The sequence below is a fragment of the Castor canadensis genome, chromosome 1 (genome assembly GCF_047511655.1).
Source record: "Castor canadensis chromosome 1, mCasCan1.hap1v2, whole genome shotgun sequence".
Taxonomy (NCBI): domain Eukaryota; kingdom Metazoa; phylum Chordata; class Mammalia; order Rodentia; family Castoridae; genus Castor; species Castor canadensis.
The window spans coordinates 31,015,842-31,022,012 of record NC_133386.1 but is presented as its reverse complement, the minus strand read 5'-3'; the positions used below and the strand labels follow the sequence as shown (position 1 = coordinate 31,022,012).

Here is a 6,171-nt window from a genome sequence, read left to right as displayed (position 1 = left end):
CTTCACTTAAGACATGCCAAAGTTAGGTCATAAATTACCTCCTTTAAATGAAAATGTGGAGGTTCCACAGTTTAAGAAGGATAGAAAAGAAATTATATGGTGAGGTTGCTAAGGAAGAACAAGTCTTCCTTCAGTGAATTGCAAAGAGGAAAAGAGAAATTCAAACTAGTTTTTCTGTCACATTTCAAAGTGCCAAAGTTAAGGCCAAAGTGCTTGACAGGTGCTCAGTCAACCATTTCACTTTATCTCATAATACAGGTCATCTCACATTGTCAGAAGATCAAACAGGACAAGTACAGTACAATAAAAAATATTGAGAGAGGCCACATTCACATAATTTTTGTTTCATGTATTGTTACACCTTTCCTAGTTTATTACTAGCAGTCTTTTATTGTTAACTTCTTACTGTGCCTAACTTATAAATGAAACTTTATTATGTGTATATATGCATAGGATAAAATACAGTGTGTATGTATTATTCACAGTTTCAGGTATCCATTGGGGAGTATCTTTGAACCTACCCTCCAAGGATAAGAGGAGGATTATTGTATGCACTATTTTTAGATGAGAAAAAATATTCAGAAAAGTTGCAGAAGTTAATTATACAGTATTTCATGTGATAAAAGTTGTAGAAATGACATCTGCTAGTGATAATTGATGCTTTATCTGCAGTTTCCAGTTTCTAATGATCATTGTGCCTGCCTTTTTCTGGTAGATTATTCTAACAACAAAATTTCTGGACAATATCAGTAGTTTTTACGTAATCCCAAGGCTGAATTATTTATCCCATATTATTGTGGGTTAAAGTTTCAAGATTCTCGCCCACAATTAGGCACAAGTAGCTTATATGCTGCCCTCCAGACTCATGGGAGGTAGAAACATCAAAAGATGAGTGAAAAATAGTTATAGAATAGCAGCAACAAACAGCCTCTTGGATAGTGTCATCACACCTGAATTGAGTCTATTAAGGGCTGCATTGTGTGCCACAAATTTATATCCTAAAACCCTAACCCCTGCTACCCCAGTCTTTTAGGAGATAATTAAGTTAAAATGAGGTATTTGGGGTGGTTGCTAATCCGTTATGACAGATGTCCTTGTAAGAAGAGACCAGGACACAGACACACACAGGGAGGCACCTGCCAGCCTAGGAGGAGAGAGTGCTCAAGAAAGCAATGCTGGGTCCCTTGGTGTTTGACTTGCATCCTCTGTTGTTAGCCCACCTGGTATATGGCACTTTGTTATGGAAGCTAGCAACTGACACAATGTCACAGAAAACAAGGTAAGAAAGACAACTGGAAGAAAAGTGAGAGTTGAGCACAGAAGTGAACATGAATCAGAGATTTCACACATGAAAAAAGGACTCAGAATTCAGGAAATTGGAAGAAACTAGTGGGTGTGGCAAGGATGTACACAAAATACTGAAACAGTTGACATATTCAAACTATTTTATTATTACTGTAGTGTTATAAATATTACAATGGTTTAATAGTTTAAAATTCCTATGACTTTTCCCTGGATAATATGAAAATTAATGTATTTCACCAGTTTTTAAAAATTACATTCATTTCTTATATTTAATTTCATCATAAATTCCTAATTCCAAAAAATACTTAATCTGCCAATTGGTGGTTATACTTGTTCTGAAATCAAATTTAGAGTTGAACTAATTTTTAGAAGTTTCCCATCTAAAATTTTATGGCTTTCCCAAACTGAGGATAAAATGAAGTATAAGTTGAAAGAGTCACAGCTGAATTCTACTAAGTTCCCCAGTAACAAATGAATAGGTAGGTAGATAAATCCCATAACAGTTTCAATTAATGCGTTAATTGTACAGGGTAACCAAGAAATAATAAATGTGCGACCCACAGAGTTTTAGCTGCTTTTTCCTTTCTCTTTTAGCCATACTGGCTTTGAAATTCCTTGAGAATAATACCAGTTTTTTAATATTTTCAATTTTTATCCTCTTTTCTAACCACAAGAAATTTTATCAAAAGTAGGTATGAAAAAATTGAAAATTTATGAAAATTCAATCTTGATTTACAACTACCTGCAACTGGATAATTCCTCCAGCCCATCATTATAGACACCTGTGTAGAACACAGAATCACTGTACACCAGAGGCAGGACCCAGGAGATGACAATGCAAATTCCTGACACAAACACCGTGAACTTGGTGGGATAGACCAGAGGATCAGTGACAGCAATATACCTGTCGATAGAGATGAAGCACAGATGGAAGAGAGAAGAGTAGCAAAATGCCACATCACAGCATGTGTGGAAAGCGCAGAAACTTCTCCCAAAGTACCAGCAGCTCTCCACAGACCTGACCATGCTGAAGGGCATCACAGCCACTCCCACACAGAAGTCAGCACAGGCCAGAGAGGCTATGAGGAAATTGGCTGGTGATTGCAGCTGCTTGAAATGGAGGATTGAGGTCATCACCAGGAGGTTCCCAAACACAGCCAGCACAGTCCCAAAGCCAAACACTGCATATACCAGATCACCCTGTTCAGAAGTTCTGCTAATTTTCAATACTGCTTGGGGAAGAAGTCCCAATCAATCCAGTAGGATGCCAGAGGGTATTATCAGATATAATCTCTAATACAATTTTTCAATTTTCCATTTTTATAATAAATTACAAAGGCTTATTAGAACAACAATAATTATACTGCACTGCTTTACTAGGGACTGCCTTCAAGTAGCAAAACACCCATTTCTTATTTGATAATATTCCATTGTGGACATAAGTATCTTTTATTTTTTTTTAACTTCTAAACTCCTGTCACATAATTATCATTATGTATTTTTGGACAAAGAATTCTTTTTCCTTTGTGTATACACTTGAACTACTCCTCTGTTCCCAATCATGACTTAACTACCTTACTGAGTTTTTAATTTTTTTTTACAAAGATGCAAAAGGATGCAAACTTTAAATCAACTTGTCTCTTCCTATCTTGTTAAGAGTCATTTTAGCATCTCTTGTGGTTGCCAACAAGCAGAAAAGACAACATGCAATCGTGGATACTTGACATTGATGAAATATGTTTCAGAAAAGCATTAAAGAACTGCAAGTGTTATGACCCACCAGCATTTCTGAGTTGCTGATAGGAAGGAGATTGTTTCTTTTCTCAGAACATTGTCACTGAGAGTCCGTATGAAATATCTCTCCACCAACATGGCACATGGGCAGTGGACACTGACTACACATTCACTTGTGGATCTTGGTGATTGGTTTTACTGTCCGCTGTGTTTGAAAAAAGTGCCAAATATGACTAATTAGCAGAAAGTAGGAACATGGGAATTTGGTTGCACTACCAACTCTGGAATGGTGGAAAACTGTAGAAAAAGGAAAAGCACCCCAGCCTTTCTGAAGGAAAATTCAGGAGTCTTAGCAGTACAGTGCAGTGAACTTGAGTGAGAGGAATTTTTATTAATCCAACTGGCCATTAAATCACTAATAAATAAAATTAATATTCTTAACCATATATTTCAGATTCCTCCAATTTTTTGTGGAATTTTGTGAAATGATGTCAATTGTTTATGTAGGCAAAACCCTATAGGAGGATTTCTGAACCTCCTCTCTATTGACATTTGAGTTCTGATAATGCATAGGGATGGGAAATTGTCTTGTAGGTTCTGTGGCATTTATAAGCATCCCTGCTGCTACATAGCAGTAAAATGCTCCCTGTTAAAACACCCTAAAATGTCTCCAGACATTGATGACATTTTTGGACAAAATCAACTCCCTTCTCCCATCAAGATCATTGCTTTAGGTGACAAAAAACATACTCATTGATACCTGCCACTTTTGTTAGCGAAATAACTTTGTATCTCCCTCCATCATTCTGAGATTTATTCACTAATTCACCTACTCAAAACATTTAGTAAATGTCTGTAACTGGGTATAAAGTAATGAATAAAACACCTGTGATCTGCCTGCTCATAAACATGATGTCTTGAGAGGAAAAGAGTCCTGAAACAAATAAGTAGAGACATGGATATATGAGTACAAATGGTAGTAAGCGCTATAAAGGTGAAAGACAACACCTGTGATAGTACAGTAAGCACAATGACAGGCAGATCCAGAAAAAGGACTCTCTAAAATTAGGACAGACAAAATGTTGCCTCAATATTTGTAGAATTTTAACTATTTTGCGTTTTTATTATTTCATCTAGGTTCAATAGAGGAATCCAAGTTAATTTCTACTTTCTTATTTGGACTTAGTTAATAAAGAGCACCTCACCCAGTGCTGAGATGAGATATAGTTGGAAGCTCTTCCCAAGGCCTCTAAAATTCTTGACATTCGACTCATGTACTGTTGTTCATGAGATCATCTTCAGTAAATGGCTTTGTAGCATGTCAGATCAAGATTTGTCTGATTTCCTCTTTTCCTGTGGTTTATGATTTTTAACACCCAGGACAGGATTCACGGGGAAACTTTTGATTCTTGCTTCAACTAAAGTTTTCACTGTCATTTCTGCAGTAGACTCTTACTTTGTAGGTTACTAACTCCTCAAAGACATCCCTAAAATAAAAGTCCACTTACTAGACCATCCCCCCAGTGACTAAAAGTATGAAACCTTCCTCATTATGACCAGTGTTAGAAAAGAATGTGATAATGACACCTTGTGGTTTGCAGTGCACAAACTCAGACTGTTAATGAGAATAAAGGGAGATATGTGTCTTGTAACTTGCCCCTGTGGATTAGAGGCTAGAGGTAAGCAAACACAAGGCAGGGACAAAGTATTCATAAGTGAAAGGCAGTAAGTGTTGATTACATACAATCAATTTATCTAAGTAATGGTCTGTGCAATTCTTAAAGTCTATCAATAAGTGAATCAAGGTCACAACTTTTATTCCTTAAGGAGAAGAGAGTGGAAGAAAAAGAACAAAATACCAGATTTAATCCTTCACATAAAAATTCAGAAATAAATTCATTAGACATTTTAATAGAGCAGGGAATAGACAGCCATGGATCTATAAGAACAGGCCAGTCTGATCCAAGGGAGCAAAGTTGAGCCAGTGCTTAGAAAGGAGAAGTTACATCATCACAGATATTGGAGCAGATGTGGGGGAAGCTCCAGGATGACCCTGCAAGGCCCAGGCTGGCCCTGTGGAGAGTCAGACACTGCAGGAAGAGGACCAATACCTTACATGTATTCAGAAGAATGATTCACATTACTTAAAATACGTCCATTAAACTAAAACATAAAAACACTGGTTTTGATCATTCTAAAGGTAATTTTTGTCTAATACTTTGTGAGTTTACCATTGCAGTTTAATGGTTGGGTGGTAAGGAGAATGTAGAAAAATATAACATTTATAGTTTGTGAAATTTTCTGCCTTTGAATTCAATAACCAACATCCTACAGTTAGAGACAGTCCAAATAAAACTCATTCCCATGAAAGCTTACACAGAAATACCACAAAACTATCACGTGCAATGTCTTCACCTTTGATAATGATAACCACCTTGATGCACAACGATCCACACAGAATCATATTTACTTAAAGTGACTATGGACATTTTTTCCCATTTTTATTAATACATATTGATTGTATGAATTAATGGATAAATTTACATACATGTGTATATCATGCCATGAACAATCTTATACAAACTCATTAAAATATTTTTATTCTTAAAGGAAACACTTATTTTTTCAGCTAACATTTATTGACTAAACGTTATGTTCTATGCATAGTGGAAGGTCTGGCTGGAGGCATAAGGAAGAAAGGACATTCGCCTGAAGAATAATTTTTGAAGGAAATAAATATGCAAATCAGATCAATCATTAGAAAGTAATGTGATAGGTGGCTCCTAAAAAGAGGGCAACTACATAGAAATACATTTACAATTTTTATGTTTTAAACTGTTGTACATGGAAAAATAAAGGAAAATTACCATTACCATTAAATACATGAGCTACTAAAAGTACATGCAATTTATAAACATGATCACATTGTTAATTATAATAATTAACTTGCATCCATGGAAAAACACGATTGCAATTTGTAATCTCAACAATGCCTATGTGAATGGAGGGATTTGAATATGCCAGTCTTATTTGAAAGAAGAGGCAAAAATGAACCAAATGATCAATTGCATGGTTTGTACACTTGAAAGACTACTAAAAAAGAGGAATTACTACTACAAGTAAATTGAACTG

General features: G+C 35.8%; 1 pseudogene; it reads right to left on the bottom strand.

Annotated features, from left to right (window-relative positions):
* Nucleotides 1-1,629: 1,629 nt before the first annotated feature.
* LOC109687525 (trace amine-associated receptor 6-like) lies at nucleotides 1,630-5,503 on the bottom strand (annotated as a pseudogene).
* Nucleotides 5,504-6,171: the final 668 nt, after the last annotated feature.